Source organism: Electrophorus electricus, unplaced genomic scaffold, assembly GCF_041902795.1.
Source record: "Electrophorus electricus isolate QZ-2024a unplaced genomic scaffold, ASM4190279v1 Scaffold200, whole genome shotgun sequence".
Lineage (NCBI taxonomy): Eukaryota > Metazoa > Chordata > Actinopteri > Gymnotiformes > Gymnotidae > Electrophorus > Electrophorus electricus.
This window is the reverse complement of record NW_027658480.1, coordinates 32,281-56,515: the sequence shown is the minus strand read 5'-3', so window position 1 is coordinate 56,515 and position 24,235 is coordinate 32,281. Positions and strand designations below refer to the sequence as shown.

Below are 24,235 nucleotides of genomic sequence, written 5' to 3'. Positions count from 1 at the left end.
CACAAATGACATATCTCTCACTGAATAAAAACTTGTATGCTTCAGCAGTATACAGTGGTAGAAATGGCGATCACCTTTAAAAGGATTTCTTACTGTAGGCCTATTATAAACAACATGGAGGAAATTAAAATAAAAATACTTGAGTCAGGTGTCTGTTGAATTCCGAGCGATATATATAGAATTGGAAATTGGTTGTGTAAAAATGAATTGTGATTGTTAAGCCACATAGATGTAAGTGGACATGAAGGGAAAAAATAGTGTGGGTGCCAAGTATGGTGATTGTATCTTAAAAGCTGTAGGAAATGTTACATTCAGAATGTTTGTGAGACAAAAAAAATAAGATATAATTACTATCCATGGTTTAATTGACTGTGTTGCAGACAACATAGGCAGGGATTAGACTGAAAAATGAGTATTTTTAATGCTGTTTATTGCTGTCATCAGAGGTTATGCAGCCATATCCTCCCGAGCAAGTACGGCTTCTAATCCTAACAGTTTGGCCACCTGCAGACACAAATACCGTGTTGAGCAATATTTAATTACATCTACTTGAAATGCATATTTAATTACATTGTTAGTATTTATGGAAAACAAGTGTTAGGACTGCTCTGCTGCATTGCAGACTTTCTCACTCTAGCAATCATGGCTTCCAGGTCCTCAATACATTTATCCCTCTCATTGACATTCATATCTTTAGGTTCCACCTGTAGATATGAGTAGAAATATTGTTGAACAGTATTTAAATACATTTAATTGAAATATGAGTTTAATTACATTTTGATACATTTGTAATGTATAATTTGTATTGGACTGGAAAGGAAACAAATACAATTTTTATCGCATAGCCGTAATCACATAGCCTGCAGGCCTAATGATGTAAAAATGTGCCCGCAAACATCAAATGTTCAACAGAAATAACAGGACCTGACACACTAAGGTACCGTAGACCCATTCAAATTGTGCTATTGGAATAATAAATTCCAATGCATTCAGTCATTTTAGCTAGTGTTGATTTTAATTCTTGCCACAATTATACTAATAATCAGTGTTACAACTCAGCATGCAAAGTCACCGAACAGTCGACTGTTAATTCTATAGTAAGGAGAATGTAAAACAAACAAACAAAAAACCCACCAACAGTATTTTTTTTTTTCCTGTAACTGACAAAGATTGCATATGCTAAATGTATGTGTCCTAAATATATTCTGAATACATTTACATTAGTGTTTTTAATTAATTTCTCAAACATTTGTTGAAATGCATTTGTAATTTATATTCAGAGACATTTCAGTGTACTTAAGTACAAGCATTCAATTAGCATCACTGTTCACCATAGCTGTTTTTCCATTTTTTTGTGGCTTTTGTCCATTGCCACAGTATGGCTTTAAATCATTTGTCTTGGTTCTACTTTACTTACTATGGCTGATTGAGTTCTCTCAATAGTGAAGTCATTCTTCATTAAACCCTTTGTTCTAGTATCTGTTTAAAAAGTAACAGAAAATGTCTTATTAGCGTTGTATAGATACTTAGAACACTTCTATGTAGATCTCTCTCTCTCAGACAACCACACACACACAAACAGTAGTACATCCAAGTGGTGGCTGTGGTCAGAACTTACCCTTAAAGATGTCATCCTCTATTCTAGCAGGGATCTGGGCTCGTGTTTTTTCGTTTTTCTTTTTCCCATATTTAGCAAATATCCCGTGCTTTTCCTTTTCATATTTCTCAGAAGGAACATGTTCCTTGCGTCTTGGATTGCAATCGTAACTACCGGACTGACCCATAATAAATTTAGTTTTGAAAATCCAGGTGTAACCGTTATCTGTGATCTGTAGACTAAAAATGGTTCACAGAAATTGTTCATTTGAAAAATCTGTTCTTTGACTACATCATAATCGCTTAATTGATGCGGCTGCATTATGACATCACACGTCACGTCTGCAATAGTTTTCAATTTACACCAACTTTAAAGAGAAAATGATTAGCAAATGTAGTTGCTAGTGATTGTCTAGTGATTGCAAGCAATGACTATTCGTGCTCTGCATTCTTGCGTATTTATTTATGCTAGGCTGTACATAACGCAGCCTTAAAAACATGGGATAAAAATCCCCATGTAACACAATTCAGGTTCTGTCTAAATACATGGCTAGCTAGCTAGTTATTTTACAATCCCATTTAGCACATATATCGTCGTGAATGTCCTGAACAAAACACGCTGTACCTAATCCCCATAAATGACATATCTCTCACTGAATAAAAACTCGTATGCTTCAACAGTATACGGTGGGAGAAATGGCGATCACCTTTAAAAGGATTTCTTACTGTAGGCCTATTATAAACAACATGGAGGAAATTAAAATAAAAATACTTGAGTCAGACCGTGGGCACAGGCTGCTAATAAATCAGGTAAATGAAACTGGATGGACTGCTTAATTTTGTAACAACACAACATTTATGGTTACAAGGATGTTTCACACATACACTCTTAAGTGATGCTGACCTCAATATCCATATTTCACATTGTTACTGTAACACTATAGATGAACCTAAACCTCACATTCTCGTCACGTTGATAAGCTTTTTGAAAGTTCCGCTCTGCACGTCTCTGAAAGGCAGGTGAGTTAATCTCCTGGAAACATAAAAGCATGATCCTAAATCTTTCACTTTGTTCTTATATGCGAGTTGTCAATAATTCAAAATTCTTGTTAAAACTCTGGAACTCTGTTGCAGCTCACTCTCTCTGTTTTGCATTGCCAGATCGCTGGAAAGGAGTATGTCCAGCTTTGCCACACGTGCCCTGCGCTGACCAGTACCGCCAGCAACCACAACACGTGGAGACGTAATCCTCTTTAGCTACTTGTCCTTCCTCCACATATATAAACTCAAAACCGCAGTTTAGAGTGGTTAATGGCACTTACGCCAGCACACTGTACCGGTTTGTTCACCTGTAGTCAGAGATACACGGACCCGTTGGTGCGTATGCGTAACTCGGAGCAGGTGCTGCTCTACAAGGTTATGCTGCTGCTTATTGTCACTCTCACGAGCACAAGCCCTCATCTACTTTAACAAGGCTAAGTCACTGATAATGTAATAACAAACATGTTTGACAAAATACTAGGTCATGGTTTGCAGTCTGAAGTACTTCTGACCTGCTGAGAGTTAGCCTGATTTGATTTAGCTTGTTCTTAACCTTTGTTTAGTATGTTACGTAAAAGCTCATTCATTAGGGTTTTTTTTAATAGGCTGTAGTAATTTCAGGAGCTCAGGCAGGGGCATATTTATATTTATGAGTGGCTATGCAACACCCACTGAAATAAAAGCTGAGGATGTCATTGCAGAGGTAGGAGGAGCCAGAGCAGAATATTACATTGCTTGAATAGTGGCTCTGTCTGCCCTGGGGGTATTATTGAAACCCGAAGGCTGAAAGGATGAGGAGAGAGAGAGAGAGAGAGAGAGAGAGAGAGAGAGAGAGAGAGAGAGAGAGAGAGAGAGAGAGAGAGAGAGAGAGAGAGAGAGAGAGAGAGAGAGAGAGAGAGAGAGAGAGAGAGAGAGAGAGAGAGACAGAGAGAGAGAGAGCATGTGTGAACATATTCTTGTCACGGTACGGCCCCTCCCCCCAAACGTCTCCCCGTGTGTGTTTGCTTGTGTGTGTGTGTGTGTGTGTGTGTGTGTGTGTGTTCATCCGTGTGGCCAAGCTCCCTTGTGTTTCACGCCTGCTCTTCGTTGTGTTGTTAATGTTTGCGTATATAAGTCCTTTGTGTAAACGTTAACGTTGTCAGTGTTTGATCCCACGATAGCCTTAGTGCTACGTTGTCTTCCATGTCAATAAATAAACATCGTTGTATGCATCACTGCTCCTCTTTTGTATCCTGCCAAGCCTCCCTGCGTTACAATTATGATAAAATTTGATAAAATACTAGATCATAGTTTGCAGTCTGAAGTACTTTTGACCTGCTTAGAGTTAGCCTGATTTGATTTAGCCTGTTCCTAACCTTTGTTTAGTATGTTGCGTAAAAGCTCATGGAAATATTTCAGATGTAACATACATGTAACTAACCTAGTAGAGCAAAATTACAGAATTGTAAGGAGGAAGTGACATTCTTGGGGCATATCATTAAGGGAAATACACACAAGCTGTCTCAAAACCGACCACAAGCCATAATTTCGCTACCTAAACCATAGTGGCATACTCCCCTGTTACTGTTTTAGTCCCACACGCAGTACACCGAATACTGCAGGACCAAAGAGTGTCACACTTATCAGCCCAGTGGTAGCTGAGATACCACACCACCCTCTTAGATATGCCTAATATAACTGTCAAAAGGTGTATAACACTGAACCCAGCTACACTCCTTCCTACGGAGGAGGATGGAGATCCACAAGACTGCACAGCAGTCTTAGCTGAAGTATATATACCGCGGGTTGATCTCTTTGAAGAAGCCATAAGTAACCCAGACCTATGCCTCTATGTGGATGGGTCAGCAAGCAGGGACGACACAGGGGTCAATAGGGCAGCATACGCGGTAGTAACAGATCATGAAATACTTAAAACAGAAGTATTACCATCCTCCTATTCAGCGCAGGCTGCTGAACTAGTAGCACTGACGGAAGCATGCAAACTAGCTGCAGACAAAACTGTTAATGATTTTGGAGCCATATGGAAACATAGGCAATTCATGACAAGCTCGGGTAAATATGTTAGACATCACCATCTTGCTAGAAGCCATTTCGCTGCCAAAGACAATTGCAGTTGTTAAGTGTGCAGCTCACAGGACTACAGAAGACCAAATCAGCAAGGGGAATAATTTTGCAGATAGAGTAGCAAAGGCAGCTGCAACTAAAACCGCTGTGCAAGCAATACAGGAAACCACTGCTACCCCGCAGGCCACATTACGGGAAATTCAGTGAGGGGCTACCGCCACCGAGCGCACCAGGTGGAGATAACTAGAACCGAGAAGGCTCCGACACCAGCCCCAACTCCAAGCAGCAGCACCCAAACAGACTAGGTCGGAACTGTGTTGAGTAGGGTGTTAAAGCCAAGGCCTACCCTTTCGACACTCGGAACCGTTAAGAGACGATAGAGAAAATCAGACACAGCTAACACAGTCAGAACATAGACTGCATATTAATATGGATGAAGAATCCCATGACTTATTAGAAGACTTGTTACCATTTCAGGGTCCCAACGCCACTGAGGCAGAAGGATTAGCAGCTAAATGCCAACAAAATACAGCGTGTATGTCAGCCATTGTGCATGCCCAACATATCAAGCAAGAGTGCCTGGTGTGCCAGCACACCAGTGTTCCAAGGACTGTATTCCCTCTGAAAAACGCAGACGTAGGAGAAGTGAATATGACAATCTCTATGTGCCAGGTTATTAACCAGACCTCAAACTGTCCCAGTCCCACTAACCCCGCACCACCGAAAATGATGCTGCATGTGGCAGCTAGTAAGGGTGAGATATTTGTATAGCAGATGAAGCAGCAGGTGCCGGAAGGCTGGTCCAGATGCGTCAACTATGTGCAGGTGCACAGCACTTGCAGTGACTCCAATAGCAGTTCCCTGTGGAATTGCTCCATGACAACCCTGCAGGGGTATTGGAATGTAATGTGGGTCGGTGGTTCGGTGGTCTATGGTGAATTGCCACAGAACTGGACTGGTTGTTGTTATCCAGCTGTAGTGCGCCCAAGGACGCAGGTGTATACACTTCCCCATGCCAAGCAGCACAGGGTGAGGAGAGACATAACCAGCACAGACTATTGTGGTAGAATTCTGAGGGACCCATGGACCACTCCGGGTGAAACCATTGGTTGGTCCCTTTTCCTGGGCGGTGGCACAGTAGCAGATCTGCAAAAGATCAATGGCTTAGCTTATCAGTTACTGCAAGTAGTTAATGACACCTTAAAGATAGAACAACAAGTGATAAGGGCAGTAGTGCTTCAACATAGAATGGTTTTAGATCTCCTAACCATGAAGGAAGGAGGAGTGTGCAAAATGATTAACACTTCCTGCTGTTTTTACATTCCAGATCTCAGCGCTAATATTACTGATTATATGAATCATATGTGATCTGCCTTCACTCCGCAGCCTACAGTTCCAGTAGCGGCTGTAGCGTTGCCCATTCTGCTACCCATTCTTCTTCTTTTTCTTCTTCTGTGTTTACCTCCTTTTTTGTCATTGCGTGTCAGACGTCTTTCTAGTGTGTTCACCATGCCAGCGCTCAGCGGCCATGCCAATGACCAACCCCAGCTCTGTGAAGACATTCTGCTCCCCAAGATGGGCGGTGCTGGTGATCCACATGAAGACTTCGTAGTGCTATTTGCTGAATAAATGTGTGATAATGTGTGATCTAGAATAAAGGGGGGAAATGTTGTGGAAATTTCCCTTACTTCATTTTGTGGAAATTTACTTTGCTTTATTTTACTTTGCTTTATGTTTCTATAGTCACAGCATAACAGTCTGCAGATAAGCATGTGAGTCAGGGACACCAGCTGCTCACATACCGTTCTAACCATAGAGATAGAAGAAGCCTTCAGCGCTCAGGCTAACCAAAACATGAATTATCAGATACTCTGTAGGAGTCGTTTTTCTTTTTGTCCTCTTTCTTCTGTTCTCTGTATAAGGGGAGGGGGACCGTACTGCGCGTCAGTCCTCTTACTCTGTTATACAGGGGACAGAACTCAATAAACTTTTACTCTTTACTACTCAATGCATAAAGCTGTCTGTGTTTGATGTGCTCTCATTTTCCCACCACATCCATTTAGCAGTACTTCTGAATAACCGAAATGGCTTAAAACAGCTGAGGGGATGTTTAAAACTGAGTGATAAGCTGTTCAGCAATTTATATATGATAATACAAGGCAGTAAATTAAATTGGGCTGAACTGGACAATAGTACCTGGCATGAAAAGTTTGTCGTAGAGAGAGTAACAAAAAACTCAACCTCTCACCTCGCGCTCTGAGATGTCTCCGTCACTGTCTGTAGTGTCCTCTAGGATACTGCTGCCCTCACTAAAGTGTGTTACCCTGACCGGGTCAAACATCTCTTGAACATATAACTACACAATGGAAAATCAGCTTCAAGTGCTGCATTGAGCTAGAGTGCACTGTAAATGGCCAGATACAAATGGCAATGTCAGTAGTAAATTTATATATGCAGTCATGAAACAGGACCTAGCTGTAGAGCACAGCTTTAAGGTGCATATTATGATGTGCTCTTACCAATCATCCTCCTGGCTGTGTCTTGCTCTTTTGGCCAAATGTTTCTCTTCCAAAGCAGACAGACCAGACTTGCTGCTTATTACTCCGTGCACTATAAATAAACCACATGTATAATGCCTTGTAAACAATGGAACAAGGGAAATTTGAATTGTGACTACTCTGCTAAAGGAGCGGATAAGGCAACCCACCCAAACCCCCCGAAAGCTGTTCTGTTATCCCTAATTGCTATGCAATAGTCCTGTGATTAACTCAAAGGCTGGAGAAGTTTCACCTTTCTCTATTTGAATCCTGAAGGCTGTTCGGTTCCGTCGCCCACAATCCATCCTGTGTAATTAAACATTCACATCATAACTCGACCCCGTGTAATAGGGCAAACTCACTCGGATGGGGGAAAGGATTACAGACTACCTGTACTGCTGCCGCAACTCTGCGGCCATTCCAACAACATCCACATACATTCCAGCAACATCCTACCATAGGACACAGTGGGCTTAAGTACACCCATTTAGTAGCATGTTGGACCTTCTTTGGCCTCCAGAACTGCGGCAATTCTTTCTGGCATAGTTTCCACTATGTGCTGAAAATACTCTGCAGGAATCTTGGTCCAATCTTCATAGGATATTTTCTCTCAAATTACATGGAGGGACTGACATGTTCTAAACTGCCTGTTATACTCTTACAGCTGCTTTGAAATACAAAAAAACATATTTATCTTCCACTCCACTCAAGAATGGCCACACTTGGAATTTCCCTTGGCACATTTAAAACATTGTGTGAGCCAGATAGCTTCTGTTTTCATTCATCCAATGCTCTGAGTAGTAGTGTTCCATGCATATGAGGTGCTTCAACACGTCCATGCGTGTTGTAAAGAAACACAGTGTAAGCAGTATTAATGAAAGTGCATCTCTACCTCAAACTCACCAGTGTAACAATTACAGTGTGTGAAATCTAATTTTAAATGGCGATCAGCCTTCTTAACAAATCTCCAATAACAAATAAGCAGAACTCACCTTGTTGAGTGTTTGTGTTTGTTTGTGTGTGTGTGTGTGTGTGTGTGTGTGTGTGTGTGCAGTTTTAAGCATAGCAAGGCACTTCAGGGTTGCCAGGTGGAGCCTTCCTGAAGACCCTGATACTGAAACAGCATTAAAAGCTGCAATGGCACTGTAGTTGTTTTTATCTGCACTAATACTGCTTTGAACTCTTGCACTCTTACATACAGTAAGTTTCTGTGTACCTTTAGTAAATAAAGGGATTCTATTCTAATATTACAAATCACTATGTCCAGTGTTTTGATAATTGGCATCTTCAAATTATCTTTGCTGTTTCTTTGCATTAAACTTTAAACCTGCCTTTTAATGAGTCCACAATATTATACAGGATAGTCTTGACTATAAAGCTATTTTGAATTAAACTTAAATGAAAAAAATTTAATAAATGGGTTGTTGTGTTTGTAGGTTTGATTCAACACAGGATCAGACAGGTTCCTATAAGTGGAAAAATTTAAAAAAAAAATTATTTCTGCTGAACCTTAGTCTGCAACCAGCTATTCATCAGAGAGAGACTATTAACAGACCTATAAAGAAACTGATGTCATATGCATATGATGAACAAGTTTTCCTGCTGGATCTGTACTCTCATGTGAAGGACTCTGAGACTCAAACAGGCAGGAGTGTCCTTCCAGTATTACAGCCAGTTTACCAGTCAGCATCTGCAGTCTGGTACATAGACCTCAGAGAGAAAGACCTCCCTCTTCCTAGAAGGGCTGAAACTCCAAACAGTGAAGAAAGCAGTGGAGCTTAATGACTGGTCAGATGAAGAGAGTGAAGTGAGGAGTTTCCTTCAGTGTCTGCCATGTCCCAGCTGAGGTGAGTGTGAAGCTTTTATTAGTACTATAGGAGTTGTGTTTAACTTTGAAACTGATGGTGTCACAGCCATTTGTGGCTGGGAGTCTAAAAGAGCATAATTGGCTGTACTCTTAGGGAGAGAGAGAGTGGCATACGCTCTCTCCCTTGTTAATTACAGAGACACCGTGCAATCAAGGGCGTCTATAAGTTCACGCGTCAGAAGGGGGAGGAAAAGACTATTTTCCGAGTACTTAGAATAACATTCTGTACTTTTTGGAGAAAATTTTCTAGAATGTTTTCATGTAGAGAGAGAAATGAGTGGCTAAAATGTCAGAAACATTAAGGGGACAAATGGGGAATACTATAACAGCTCTTTCCATGTGTTAGTGACACCAGATGGTAAAAAAGAGCCCTGACTCTTGCAAACTTCATTTTTTTGTAGAACAAAGAGAAAGATGAATAACTCGCTTTATGGCCTTTTTCCACATACCAATTCCAGTATGCATCCAAACATTGTCAGAAAAGTAGGAGTGCACACTTTGAAAATGGTCATGTGTGGTCATCTCTGTGGCTTTGTACCTGGTTGTCTAGTGGTTAGGATTCGGCGCTCTCACCGCTGCGGCCAGGGTTCGATTCCCGGTCAGGGAAAAACCTCTTTTTTGCTCATATAAAATGACAGATTCTGCATTAAAACATAAAGTTTGTGGGAGTCGGAGTTGAACCGACAGCCTAAGGATGACAGTTTTAACTTCTACTCTACCAATTGAGCTATTGAAAGTGACGTGCAAGTAATCCCACATGTCCAAACACCAGTATGTTGGCAAGAAACACAGCCAGTTTTGGATGTTTCAATTGTTAAGTTCATTTGACACAAAGAAGAAAGATCGCATCGTATAGGTTGTTCAGCTACAAACAGATATATCTTTTGATGACATTTGGAATCATACTGGACTTTGTGTACATGAATGGAGAAAGGCCATAAATGGTTAGAATAACATTCAGTGCTTTTGGTGAAAAGTTTCGAGAGTTTTGTCATGTAGTGAGAGAAATGAGTGGCTGAAATATCAGGCATTAAAAGTGCAATTTGCACTCATGGAAAGAAAATTGCTTTCATGTGGACTGCATTGAGATATCGAACTGCCTGTGGAACATAACACCTCTTAAGAGGCTAGATTTGTGCTCTCAAGCTGCGATGGTGATTTTCTCATGGCTTCTAAAAGAAGAGGCTGTGGTCAGGGTGGAGTGAGTCTTTGATAACCAAGATTGTTGTTATTTTGGCCTTCGAATAGACAACGGCATTACCCAGTGTCAGGTCTTTCTCAGTAAACTGCAGAGAATGATATAAAGGGCAAGAAATGGTCAAGCACAGTTTTATTGGGTGTGTGTCTCTAAAAAACACTAGAGCTCTCTGATACATTTTTGGTTCAAGATTTAATTATCATGCAAATGATTGTGATTAACGCTTTGTCTGTTTAATTCAAATATTATACTATAAACCTAATATTTTAATAGGGTTGGCAACTTTCTAGATCCGATTACTACATGTGTGTGAAGTACAGGTGCTGTAGCTATACGGTATACAATTGTTCACAGTAGCCTAATTATAATATATACAACCAAAAATGCATCTAAAATAAACACCAGAAACCTGGACTAAGGGTAATGTACATAAGTGCATTAAATCTAGGTAGGACTGCCCGATAGATAGGATAACAGCAGAACAATTGTCCCGCCATATAAGCAAAATGAGAGCCTGCTAAGGCCACCAAGAGGGTGCCAAAGACCATGTATTTATTTCTATTTGTTTTTTTATCTATGTTATGTCAGTGGCAGCTCAGATTTCTTCATAGGACCCCACACAGGCTTGGGCCAGCCCTGGTATCACAGTGTCGTGCACTGGAAAACCATCAAGCCTGTTGATTATGCTACCAGTGTTGTTCATGTAACTGTGTTCTAGTGTTCTAAAACAGAGCTGGAATGTATTCCTGGCTGACGTGCCCTGTTTCTGGTTACTAAAAAAAAAATTAAAAAAAATTAATTGGATGAATTTTCAATGAAAGTGCTTCACTCAGCAGCCATTAATGATTCTTCTGTCCAGTATGAATAAATTGGAATTCCTATCCTTGTATTGGGTGTGGCAATTATGTGTAACAATTGTGAAGCACAAAAGCAATAGTGAAATTTTAATATAACAATATAGGTACTATAGAACATGATCTGCATGCATATTAATTAGGCTATGCAAATAACACAACTACTTCTGTAGCACATCATTCATGCCTGTTGAATAGGCAGTTTTCTGCTTTGCAGATACTTGAAATCTTTTACTAATCTTTCCCCAAATCCACTAGGAGCTGCCTTTTACATTAACATGCCAGGAAACACACTGACTGGATGTTTAATCTTTCTAATGGGTAAGCTATATTCTTATAGTCAAGAAAGATCTTTTTTTAATTATTAATCAGTTAAGGAAGTCAAGCTATTGCATTTTGCTGAGATGAAGAAATATTACATAACCCTGTACTGGCCAAATAATTAGATTTGATGTGCTATTTTGTGGATTAATCCCATAACTGAATTATTCACATGGTTTTATAGCCATGGCTAATACTTGCTGTCAAAATGCTGAGGTTCATAAGAACCTCTTTCCTTCATAAAGAAGCTTCCTGTTTTTGAAACTGTTTCAGCATACTAGCGCTTACTGCTCTCTATCTGTTTAACAAATTTTTCGTTGGATTTAATTACTTTCTACCTGGAAACTGGCAACTTCCATGGAAAACTACTTTATCATCACAAACTATATCTAAGGAACTACCACAAACATAACTAATGTTAACATTTTGCTTTTTCATCATGACTTATGTTCTGCTTCAGAGCACTGAATGCAGCATGTTTATTCTTCGTCATTAGTGGCAGTTTTATCTGTGAGAAGTGTAGATGAATTGCTAGTCTGACAGAGAAGACTTTAGCACTAGAAGTACGCATCCAGACAGCAAGGCAAATGGGTGACGTTACGGCAAAGTAGACGAGCTTCGACCAGCTCATGGCAGCACTACACATCCCCAACATTAAGTAACAAAACCCCAGAGACCTTCTGCCTGTACTGGCCAGACTTCAGATCAGAAGGTGAGAGAATACAGTCATGTGTTGTGTGGCTCAGATTGTTCACACAGTTAGTAACAGTCCAAACACTTTAATTATACTGTACAGCATGAGACCTGGAAATGTGTGTCTGTGTGTGTGTGTCTTCTCCCCAGGCTGAGCTCCAGCTTTGTACTGTCCATCATCAGAGAGATCTATCAGACTGGCTCTGCTCACTGTGTGTCCAGCTTGTTGAGTTCAGCAGAGAACTGCATCAACCTGAACAGCAGAGAGCTGGACTCTGTCCACTGTGCTGCCCTGCGCTTCACCCTCCAGCACTGCACAGCAGTCTCTCTCAGCCTGCTTTTCACCTCCATACCAAAGGCGGAGCTGGAGAGCATAGAGCCACTGCTCTAACACGTCTCCCGTCTCAGGCTTGAACTTTTCTTACAATCAGAATTTTAACACAGAACTGGTCTGTTTAGGGAGTGTTATATAAACGTTTATGTACGTTTATGTGTTTTTCACGAGTTTCCTCAAAAGTCATTTTGTGCCAGTATCATTTAGGTTTTATTGAGACTCCTGTCAGGTAATCAGCAATATCCATGTATATTTACCTCAGGTGTGTTAGGACAGAATAAAATGACTTTCTGGAGGAACTTGGTAAATTTAGGTGAAATATTTATATTTATCTGAAATTAACTGCCCTGCCACTGTCTGTGTGTGTTTTGTTTTCTCCTTGTTGACAGGCTGCTGTTGCTGAGGCTGCTCCACTGCTACAGTGTCTCTGAACTACAGCAAGGGGCAGCAGCAGCAGATCTGCTCTTCGCTCTGCAGCACAGACTGGATTTCTCCTGCTGCTCTGCTCTGGACCTCACAGCAGAAAAACAGACACACACACTGACTCTGAGCACTGAGGACTGCAGAGTCGTCTCCATGGTCATCCAGAGAGCAAGCTCTCTCTCACACACACACACACACACACACACACACACACACACACACACACACACAGCTCACTCTACACGGCTGTGATGGCAACTCTTCCCCATTTTACACACAGTCACCCTTCAGTAAGCCACTGACTCAACACCACACAAACTAGGGAAACATTCTGGAAAAGGGGAAAGAATTTTATCATTTGAAACAAAATGTGTGTAAATAGCATTAATGTTAGTAGTTATGTGAGTGTGTTAGTGTTTTGTGACTCTACATGTTGGTGAATGTTGAGTGTGTTCAGCTGCAATAAAGCCATGCTGCTCCAGTTCCTGTCTCTTCTCTGTGTGGGGACTGATATGGAGTGTGTGAGATGCGCTGTGGCTCCCTCCCGGGCTCTGGGTAAGATGGTGGACCTCACTCAGACCCGGCTGGACCAGCAGGCCTGTAGGTCACTGGCGCTGTTTCTGGAACATTTTGAAGGGCTGTCAGAACTGGACCTTAGCCACTGTCAGCTCACTGACCACTGCCCGCAGCTGCTGTTCCCACACCAGCACAAAGCTCACATCCTGGAGTGAGTGGACAAGCGGGAGGAGGGATGTGTAGAGAGTCTTGATTGTTGAGTCCACAGTGAGCACTAACATAGATATAACACATTTTACTCTTTTTCTCACAATTTAACACAAAATCCGGCATGTGACTGCACATCGAAGCTGTGTGTGTTCATTGTAAATCATTGTATGTTCCTTGAAAGGCTCTATATAAATGTAACTTTGCTCATTCAGTCATATCCTGTCTTCCTTCAAGGACTTATTTTTTTCAAAAGCAAATAGCAAAAAGCTTGATTTTCTTGGTGATTTTATTTGGAAATGACGACCTCTCTCACTGGCTGCCTGGTTCACTGATCACTGCCTGTACTTGGCAGGATGGACCTCTGTGGTCTACAGAATATCCAGACTGCTTGTAGAAACACATGTTCTCATTAAAAAGAGAAATAAGGCATAACAGACTCTTTATGATTTACAGTTTCATGCCTGATAGATAACAAGTCATGTGTACAAGAACTGAAAGAAATGATATTTTGTTTAAAATGTCAAAATGCATAATTATCTGGCCATTAATGACTCAGGTCCACTGACACAAATATACTATTTATTTCTTTGCTTATTCATTCATTTGCTAATTCAGTCATTCGTTTATTCATTCATTCGTTCATTAATTTAATTCATTGATCTATAAATCTACAGGTGTTTGTACTACTACACGGTGATTTTGTAGAGGGAGGTGTGTTTGGGAATCCTGAACAATGTGGTAATTATAATCCATCTAATTTCAACCTCAGTCACAATGACATCACTGATGTGTCAGCAAAGAGGATCTATGATACTGTCTCCAGCAATTACAATATTCACACTGTGAGGTAACTCTGTGTGTGTGTTTAGGCATTTAAAATAAGGCTGTAGTTATTTGAGTTTAAAATTTCAAATTTGAAAGCCTATTTTGATTTTATAGGCTCTTCAACAACAGAATTACAGGCATATAAATCTTCCTCTCAGAGAAGTGCTTTGAAGTCTGGTGATGTTGATGTGTTTTTGGCACTGTAATGATGAGATTTGATTTTATTAGATTATTGAGACTATCCAAATTATATTTTTGTTTTAAGTGAAAAAAATGTAATGATTAAAAAACATATTTTAGTTTTCTTATGAATTTTAAGATTACATATAAAAATCAAATATTCAAATTTTATTTATAAAGTACTTTTTAAAATTGTATTTTATTTTATTTTATTTACAACAGGTGTTTTTATAAAGCAGCTTTTCAAATGTCCAAGTCCAAGCCCCCAGTAAGCAAGCTAAGGGTGACAGTGGCAATGAAAAGCTCCCTAGAGCATGAGGAAGAAACGTCAAGAGGAACCAAGACTCAAAGGGGGTCCCATCCTCCTCTGGCTGTTTAAAGAGAGACATAAATTAAAAAATGAAATAAGCATTTAATGTTTAGTCCAACTTTCTGGAGGTTCTAGACTTGTCCCAATAGTGTGCATGTGTCCGAGACCCAAGTCGCAAGAGAACGTCCATTAAGGGCAACAGAGAGTAGTTGGTTGGGGTGGAGGTGGTGTGGGCTACAACAGGGGACGATGGGAGTAGCCAAGGCATCTGAGACAAGATGAGGCTCAGTAACATCATGACATCAGGGGTAGGTGTACCTCGGCAGAGTCCACTATCAGTCCAGTGTATTAGTGCAATGATGTTTGATTCCTATTCAAAGAACATGTGACACTTCCAACATTCACATTAGGTATCAATGAAGTTGTGACATCAAGCAAAGGAGGACAGTGAGACATGAGTAGACAAGCACAAGTTGGACTTATTAGGGACAATGAAACAAAACCTGAAGACAACAGAAATGAAAGCCTGAGTGAGCTAAACTGAACTGAATCAAACTCCTACTGCTATATGGACCTAGCTCTGCAATATAGTTGAAACTGTAAGTTGCTATAGATAAGCGTGTCTGCCAGATGTCTGCTCACATTAAGCAGTGAAGTTGTGCAGTGTGAACATGACATCTGTCTTTTACAGCAAAATCAGATTATTTTATTATTCTTTAAATGTCTTCATGGTCTAGCAACTCATAATGGCATTAGCACTTGAAAGCAAAAAAAAAAAAAGACCAAACCAACAGCAAAACAAAAATATCTCAAAACACACTTATTGCATTGAGTTCTGTTTAGATGACTTTTGATTTTTTATTAACACATCTGCTGTTATCTATTTACCTTTTCCTTTTATCATTATATATGTCATTTTATTTTTTACCCTTTGGGCAATTAGTCTCTTCTCAATGCGTTTTATTTTCTGTGTGCAGAGAGAAGGGGTAAGAAGATGCATACAGAGGTCTGGACTAGCCGTGCTGTCAAAGGTTAGGGGAAATGAAATAAATAAATGTTCCAAAATGTTTTTTTAAATAGTTTAGTAACCAACATTGTAAAATTCTAACATGATCGGCCACAGCAGTGATCAGAGTGATCAGTGGTAGCTCAGTGTTTGAGGTACTTGACTTGTAGTCAGAAGCTTACCGGTTCCAGCCCTACTGCTGCCAAGTTGCCACTGTTGGTTCTCTGAGCAAGGCCCTTAACCCTCAATTGCTCAAGATATACTCACTCGTAAGTCACTTTGGATATAAGTATCAGGTAAATGTATGATTGTGTTTTTTATAATCTTGTACACATAAATGTGATATTCAACCAGAATATGTAAAACACACTGTCAAATCGTGTTTATAAAAATACGTTTCAGTTTTAATTAATTTCTATAACTTCATGTCTCTTATGCTGATATGGTTGTTGGCTAAGACAACAATGGCCACAAGAGGGAGACAAAGAGCTTCCCTAGTAATCAATGAAAACAGGCATACCCTGTAACTGTATGCTATACTATTCTTTTATTTTATATTTTTCCTTGATGTCCACTTACAATGTTTGCATGGCTTTATGTTCCAAAAATAATCATAATCTATTTTACACAAATATTTTCCAACCTGTTTATCTTGTAGAATTAAATAGGACATGTATTACATTACGAATAAAGAATTCTGCGCTGCATACACTTAGACATCGGTAATATAATTTGCAGTTATATAACTTCTAGTGAAACTCCTTGAAGCAGTCAACACCATCATCTGAGCGAGCTCCATTTAACCCTCTGAAGTTAAACAAAGAATTGCAGCTAAATTCTACTGTCTTTGTTTTGATTTACTCCCTTGTTGTGGTTCCATTCCTTCGTTTCGTTTTCTGCACCCCTCATAATTTGCACTTGTGTCTGGTTTAATGCTCATTTGACCATGTTTTTAAGCCCTGTTTTAGTTTATTCTTGTTGCTATTTATTTTAAGTCCAGCTGCTGTTTGTTAATCGAGGCTTTCGTGCATGTGAATATAAGCCTGAATGTTTATCCTCGCCCCTTTATTATAGCCTGCATCCCTAGTTTGTCTTCGTGCACTGCACTTTACTTTAGTTTATCATGAGTTCTCGGACTCTCCATGTTAATAATTTGACCCTGGACTTTGGATTTGCCCCCTAATAAATCTCACTCTTTTCCACACACTGCGTCCGCCTCCTTACCGCTCATCGTTACACTTCCCCAACCTACTATATTTACAGGTTTTTTTGAGGTTTTTTTCAATCTGTGTAAAATTACATAATTTCTACTGTTTCAGAAGTGAAGGATTTGCGTGCTCTAAATTTTCATCATGCCAATGCACAGAGGTTTTGGTATGGAGATTTTATCCCGATCTATAGGAGCAGGTGTAATGGACTATAAAGTTGACGAGAAAGAAACCACCCGTTTCGCCGCCGTTTATGTCCATATATGCTGCTATTACCAAAACTAGTAATGCGCTGATTCTTAGAGGACAGTTGATTTGACCGGATGTCGCAGCAGTACGGCCGACTACTCCTGATCATAACGCATTCATGACAACTCAGCCCTTTTTACGACTGAGGTGCTCACACGACAACGCGTGATCTTGCACCTTTTATGTGTTTTAAGAAAAACGCTCAGTGTTTTAAAGAGCAGCAGCGAATTTTCCTCTAACGCGTTACTAAGCTCTGTGAGCAGAGTAATTTCTCCCATTATGTTGAAATGAACAGGTGTCTGTTAAACTCATTAATGAGCGTATTTTAACGCGCGTTCAATATCGTCCGAGCTGTAATCTTTTGAATTCTGTAACCATGCGGCGTCATACGTATAACATTCTAGTCGCGTGGTGTGATAGCAACTGCTAGTCAGAATAAACAGAAGACAAGCAGTAGTACAAACATTTAAAAAAGATAAGATTACAAAAGTGAGATGCATTTTTGGCAGAACAGCGTTCATCCTTTTGAAGTTAGTTGCAGCAATTCTCCCACTTTAGATCCGATCTACATTGTAAGACATCCTCCTGTTGAGCTGGATATCAGTGTGTTAAGCAGGTTTCTGTTTTGTAGGAGGACGGTAAGCAGCTGGAAGATTCCACCGTGTCAGCGCCTCGTAGAGTGAGTTATCAACACAGCTGGGGACTGTTACAACTAACACACCACTTTAAATTTTGATATGAGGCCCTTTTTAGATAGAGATTGCCTGTTAGGGATTAGAATGAGGCTCTGCAGCATCTCAGATTGAAAAAGAAAAAAAGAACGCAGAGAAGAACAGAATAACTATATATATATATATATATATATATATATATATCTTTGATGGCCGAAGATCTCTAGGGACCGAATACACATTGCTGGGTCATATGTCTCTGCATGTTTCAAATGGGAAACCATAAGGTGGAGGAGGAAGAGACCCTGGGTGAATGTCGGAGGAAGACAAGGGAGGACAACCGACGGAAGGCTGCACGTGTGGGGCGCTACCTTGGAGGTCTAGACCTCGAGCTAGCAGTGCGAGAACTGCAGAGGGAGAATGTGATGATCAAAGCTGAATTGAGCAGGCTGAGAGCACAGCTTGAGAAAGTAGGAAAAGTGAAACACTTAGTTACACTGCAGTGCACATCCAATGAAGCAATGTTCTGCTATACACAGGAGATGATTTTAGATTGAAATAAGGAACTATAATTAAAATCCAGGTAAATAGTGAGCATAAATGTGTTAGGGCAAATCAACAAATGGATTGCCTATGACACTACAATATCACTTACATTATATTTTTGATAGTATATCAAAGTGTGTGCACATGCATGTATTTAATAGTGATGCTAAATTAAATGCTTTTTCACAGTTGGAAAGCCCAAGGCCCAGTTTCCCCCTGGAGTCTCCCAAACCACGAGACAACAGGTTTCCCTCACTCTCCCTCAGACAGCCTACCAGATTTGCACCTGGTGAGCCCCACTGGCTCCAAGAAGCCCCATCATCCAGACCCTACAGGCCTTGCCGTCCACTACTGCCTCCCCTGTCCTATCACTCAGATGTGAGGCCAACACCAAATGCACAGAAGAAGCTGTTCAAGGAGAAAAAGACACATGAGAAGAAGAAAATGAAACGTCATCAAAAAGACATAGAGCAGACAACGAAAGAAGCGAATGGAGCCTCGGAAGCAAGAAAATGTGAGAAGAAAAGATTTCGAATTAGGATTGTATGGAAAGGATTTAAAGGAATTAAGTCTTTCTTTCAAAAATAGCTGTGGTATAGAATTTCATGTCCTTTCCATATTAACATAACTTTACTCCTATACTGTATGCAATAAGCAGGCCAAAATAATTTTCCAGACATTTTTCATAGATTTTGAATTGATTTAAATATGAATGTCTTATTTCAAAAGGTGCTTATTAGTTCATGTCTGTTTTATAATATAAATAAAGATATTTTATTAAATAAGTGAAAAGTCTGGCATCAGTTTAATAGGTACAGTTGGACCATTTAAGTCCATTTAAGTGTTCCAAGTAAGATCATGTCATGATTTATTGACAAAATATTAAAAATGTATAGTTTTGAAAGAATTAACAGCCCAGCATTTATTCAGTAAGAGGTTCAGGAGTAGAAAAAATGTTAAGAAGCCCTCTTGTCCCCCAGTCCCAGAGTCACATGCAAGGTTTAACCATCAAATATTAAAACCCTGAGAAATGTTCAGTCTGAGATCTGAGTGAATAGTTTAAGGAAGAGATTTGTCCAACCATCCATGTTCTGTTACAAAAATGGGGTTGCGGTCTGGACCTCCTTGACACCAAGAATTGTACAACCGTTTCCCTTTGTAGATGATGAATCTGCCCATCAACATTCCCAGTGATGTGGACTGTTATCTGTTCCCTCCCACTTCCACCTGTAGTCTGGTACATAATCTTACAGGATTTGTCATGGACCAGTGACAAATCCTGTCTCATCTACATTGTAGATATTCTGGGATTTTGTTGTGAAATCTGTGAGATAAGCATATCAAAGCAGTGGGTGAATATTCCAGTATCAGCTGAGGTCCTCACTGTAGCCACAGGAAACTGTTCTGATTTGTGAATGGTCTGCTCAGGATGAGCTCACATAAAACAATAAAATCATTTTCTCCCATTGGGGAAAGGGCTCTGAATTCCACTAGCCAGATTATAATCCAGAACAAGATGTAAAACATCTGTTTCAGTGAAGCTCCAACCCCAGTCACACATGACCTGCCAGGATTTTAAGAACACATGGACACATTAGCCTAAGCCATTTATGATCACAGCGTAACTTCATATTTGTCATTCATTTATTCCATCAAACAGCATTTATTTTGCATATCATAATTTCTTACTTGCAGCCAGTACAGTGAAAACTGATGCAAGTTTGTACTTGAAGGAACTCCTCATTAAAACACTCTAAGGTCATCTTAAATGGAGTGTAGTGGTCTTAACTGGTTTCAAAGTGACTAGTGGTGAAAAAAGACAATGTGTTCATTTTTAAATAAAATATATATTTACATGCATGGAGCCTAAATATAACTTGGACTAAGAATCATATTATTATTTTGCCCACGTACAGAAATATTAACTTATTCTAATTCAAGGATTGCTTGTTGCCTATGGTTGGCATACTGTGTACACGAAAACTGTGTACATACATGGTAATGCTTAAAAATAGGTGTATCTGCCAGTGAAGTTTATGCTTTGACCTTTAGATTAGCTGTGATGCTGAGACAGGCAGGGCAGGACACAAGCGTGTTGTCGAACTTTGTTTATTAGGAGGAGCAGAAACATTATCCAAGAGCAGGTTACCAGAATACATGAGAAACAAAAAACAAAGTGAGGCTAACCAGGAAGAAGAAAACACAGAGGTAAAAGTAAGATAACACAGATATTAAGAACACAGGAACGGAGAACAATATGGAAAACGAACAGGCAGAGCAAGAATACATATGGTAGAACTCCAAAATAGTGATGGGATGTTAGATACTGAGGCATCAAAGCTCACTATTGCAAAGCACAGTGATTCAACACTGTATTGAAGATTGTATCAAAGTTACTATTAGCATATGACTAATGAGGTCTAAGCATCAAACATCATCTAAACACTGGATGAAGTGGCACTGTTTCACAGGTCTGGCACTGTCCTATAACTTGCAAGCTATAAGAGCGTGTAAAATCTCCAGACATCTTTTTCCCACAAAATTTGAAATATGGAAAATATGGAAGCAAATCTTTCCATATGAGGATAAATAACATAAATTGACCATTTCTTAATGCACAGAAATTAAAGCATTAAAATCTCATTTGACATAATATAAATGCAGTTACCAAAAAGTGGCTGAAAATAAGCAGGAAACTGGGCATGGTATAAAAACTTATATACATTTACATACACTTATATATACATTTATGTGTGTTTTGGAAAGTTTCCAAGATGTCATTTTGTGCCAGCATTGTTTAGGTTTTATTGAGACTCCTGTGTCAGGTAATCAACATATTACAGTCCATGGTAATTGGTAAATTCAGGTGAAATATTTATATTAATCTGAAATTAACTGCCCTGCCACTGTGTGTGTGTGTGTGTGTGTGTGTGTGTGTGTGTGTTTTTTCTCAGTGTTGACAGGCTGCTGCTGAGGCTGCTCCACTGCTACAGTGTCTCTGACCTCCAGCAGGGGGCAGCAGCAACAGATCTGCTCTCTGCTCTGCAGCACAGACTGGACTTCTCCTGCAGCTCTGCTCTGGACCTGACAGCAAACACACAGACACACACTCTGACTCTGAGCAATGAGGACTGCACAGTCGTCTCCATGGTCAACCAGAGAGCTCACACACACATACATACATACATACATACACACACACACACACACACACACACACACACACACACACAGTTCACTCTGCATGACTGTGAGATAGAGGAGGCTGGAGTGGAGCAACTCTTCCCCATTTTACACACAGTCACCCTGCAGTAAGCCACTGATTAACAATTTAACACAATATTCGGCATGTGACTGAATGTAGAAGCTGTGTGTGTTCATTGGAAAGCATTGTATGTTCTTTGAAAGGCTCTATATAAATGTAACTTTGCTCATTCAGTCATATCTTGTGTTCTGTCAAGGACATTTTTTTGAAAACAAACAGCAAAAAGCCTGACTTTCTTGGTGATTTTATTTCTCTTACTGGCTGCCTGGTTCACTGATCACTGCCTGTCCTTGGCAGAATGGATATTGAGTGTCTCTGAAAATGTATTAATATTATTAGTATGTGCCTAACGCTCCTCTCTATTCCAAAGCTGACCCGATTTCCATAATTCTCGTATTGCATAAGACATTTATTTCCATTATATGTTTTAGCATTCAGGTGGTCATTTTTCTTTTCAACAGTTATTGGCGTGATCCAATAGATCCAAAGTCAAACGAATACGCACATCATGTGTTGAACCCATCCATAGTATTTTTCTGCTTATCTAATATGCGAATATTTTCTCGTAACCATCCCACCAAGTCCTAAAACACCCAAACCTAAATGCTTAGTAACTACAGTAAAGCTTTTGTCACTGTCTTAATTTTTATTCTGCATTAGTTCATCAAATGGTTATTTATTGAGAGTGAGTCTGTATTTTGTATTTGAAAAAAAATAAAACTTTGTCAGCATTAAGCAGGTTTGTTGTCTGGTTTGAAGGCTGTGGTTGTGCTATTTTTCTGGCCTTTCTGGTCAACTAGTTTCTGTACCCAGTCATTCCATCAAGGGAGGTGTGTTGCTATTGAAATGTCTAACTTCCTTCATCTAGGGAATTCATGACATACATTAGAATTACATTTATTATAGCTGCAGGTGGCAATTAAGGGGTCCAATCATTTTATCACATCTGCACAACTTGGTTGCTGATGACATCCCATATTAAGTTCACCAGCCTTTGTGGTTGGTTTTGAGGTTTTGTTTCCAGGAATGTTGTATTTTGAAACCAATCTCTCAATTTTCTCTGCTGAATTGCTTTATATAAATATTTTTTTCTGATTCGACATGACTAAGAAATATAGTTCCCCCAGAAGGTCAGTTCACCCCAAATGTACTTGCATTCACAGTATGTTCATATACACCATTGAAGTTTGGTAATAATCTAACACTCTATGGCTAAGTTTTAGCCTATTAATAAAAATCCTGCTCTTGGGGATTGATAGTTAAATACACATATTTTTGATAATTATTTACAAGAAGATCTGCATTTTTTACATTTAAAAGGTATCTCTAGATCAAAAGGTCACTGACTTGTTTGAAAGGTGCATTTGCCCAACTAATTTAGGTATCAAAAATCAGGCTAAAAAAAGGTTTACGAAATGTATTGAACTTTTTTATGGAATAGTCACAAAGTATTGCACTGTATAAACTGCATTTCTCATGCACAACTGGTACACAATGGGATTGACTTTTTTTTTTTTTTTAATACCTTTTCATATGTCAGAGGGGCTCTGTTGGCAAAAATGTCCTATAATTGCCATGCTAGCTTAAAGTCCATAAATCAATACTCATGTCAAGTTTCATAAGAATTACTCAAAGAAGTCTTAATTTTTTTTTCTGCTGTTTTGAATGAATCAGTACACCTTGGAAGGATTGATAGGTATGTAGGGGCCATACTCCATACAAATATCAACATGTTTCAGTCTCATCAATATTTTGATACCAAATTTGTGAAGATTGGAGAAAGGTCCTATGACTAGTGTGTTACAGTTCATCAGCAACATAAAAAGCAGTAGGATATTTAAATTCAAAGTAATTTCTACAAGAATCAACGTTGTAGCAGTCCACTGAAGCCAGTTCTTACTAAATTACATTACATCCTTTGAAGCCCACTGAAAAATGATTAGCCAATTACCTGAAAAACATTAGCCAATGTTTGACTCAGCCTTAGCAATCCTCCAGCTTGCTTACAGAAGCAGTATGCAAAATTTCATCTTGATCAAAAGAGCAGTTGTTGAGAAACAGTTATTTGCATATTATTATATGCCCCATATTGACAAAACTGCTACATTTGGTAAGCTACCTCAAAGTCAACACTGGTATAAGTCTTTTAAATTTCATGAAATCTGAACATGTCGTTCAGGAGTTACAGCTAGTTAAAGTTAAGGTTAAAGCCTAACCTTTGTACTACTACTTTGTACTACTAATATTAGACTGCAATAGGACAGCTGTATTTTTATGTCAGGTTTTTGTTTAAATAATTATTGAGATTCAGACTCTTGCAA

The 24,235-nt window shown here is 39.4% G+C and overlaps 1 long non-coding RNA gene across 1 annotated transcript; it reads right to left on the bottom strand.

Annotated features, from left to right (window-relative positions):
- Positions 1–396: 396 nt before the first annotated feature.
- On the bottom strand, positions 397–1,501 carry LOC145655291 (uncharacterized). Its single transcript, XR_014121445.1, has 3 exons — positions 1,418–1,501; positions 633–704; positions 397–504 (listed from the first exon to the last, which is right to left on the bottom strand). It is a non-coding gene; the product is annotated as an uncharacterized LOC145655291 (long non-coding RNA).
- Between the last annotated feature and the right edge of the window lie 22,734 nt (positions 1,502–24,235).